Source organism: Chlorocebus sabaeus, chromosome 12 (assembly GCF_047675955.1).
Source record: "Chlorocebus sabaeus isolate Y175 chromosome 12, mChlSab1.0.hap1, whole genome shotgun sequence".
NCBI classification, from domain to species: Eukaryota; Metazoa; Chordata; class Mammalia; order Primates; family Cercopithecidae; genus Chlorocebus; species Chlorocebus sabaeus.
Window position 1 is genome coordinate 62,419,526 of NC_132915.1, and position 1,461 is coordinate 62,420,986.

Consider the following 1,461-nt stretch of genomic DNA (forward strand, 5'->3'; position numbering starts at 1 on the left):
GGCCTCCCAAAGTGCTGAATTACAAGCATGAACCACCACACCCGGTCAATAAATGTTTGATGAAATAATAAAGAAATACATGAGTCAGGTGCTGTGGCTCACGCCTATAATTCCAGCACTTTGGAAGGCTGAGGTGGGAGGATCGCTTGAAGCTAGGAGTTCAAGACCAGCCTGAGGAACATGGGAAGATCTCATTTCTACAAAAAAATTTGAAAAATTAGCCAGGCATGATGGTGCGTAGCTGTGGTGCCAGCTACTCAGAAGGCTGAGGTGAGAGGATCACTGATGGAGACGGAGGCTGCCGTGAGCCTCATTCGTGCCACTGCACTCTAGCCTGGGTGACAGAGCAAGACCTTGTCTCAAGAAAAAAAAAAGATCAATAATAAAATAAGGGCCAGGCATGGTAGCTCACGCCTGTAATCCCAGCATTTTGGGAGGCCGAGATGGGCAGGTCTCCTGAGGTCAGGAGTTCAAGACCAGCCTGGCCAACATAGTGAAACCCCGCCTCTGCTAAAAGTACAAAACAAAATTAGCTGGGTGTGGTGGCAGGCGCCTGTAGTCCCAGCTACTCGGGAGGCTGGGGTGAGAGAATCTCTTGAACTCAGGAGGTGGAGGTTGCAGTGAGCCAAGATCATGCCATTGCACTCCAGCCTGGGCAACAGAGCAAGACTCTGTCTCAAAATAAATAAATAATAATAATATTAAAATAAACAAGCTCTCTAGCAGAAAGGCCGGGAGATGCTCTTTTCCACATGAGACTCTTCCAGGAGCCCTTCTGCAGATGTCTGCTGGCCCCCTCAACCCTGTGCCCCTCAAGGGATCCCCTACAGGTCCTCCTCTTTCCTAGCAGGAGTCCAAATCCCTGGGACAGCACAAAGCATTGTCACTTTCTGTTCAGCCCCTGGCAGTTGGACCCATCGAGGCTTCTCTCTGCAGTCAGGTGTCTCTGGGCTTAGAAGATGTACCCTGAGACTGGGGACCCAGGCCTGGACAGGCCACTGCCTTACCCAGTAGCTTTGTGCAAGTCACCTGTATTTGAGACTCAGCTTCCTGCTCTGCAGAACTGCAGTAAGGGTGTGGATCCATTGACTTCAGAGGGTAAGATGGCCCTGACTCTCCTGCTGCCTGCACTTCTAAACTGTGAGACAGTGGCTGCTCTACCAGTTGGAAATCAGGAGTTTTAGTCTATCCTGCTGTTCGCTTATTCAGCAATTACTTGTCAACTGCTATGTGTGCCTGCCCAGGCACTCGGACTCAGCCACAGTCTACAAACCTCCTGCTTCCCGACCACTTGCTCTGAAAATCTGGGATGTGATCTCAAAATCTAAAGACTTCCCAACCCCATGTCCTGACCTCCGTGTCTCATTTGGAGTATCGTGATCCCCGACCCCGTACCCCCAGTCCTGTGCCCACCTCCACACACACTGCCGCTCTGTCCGACTCAGCACATCGATGTGTGGC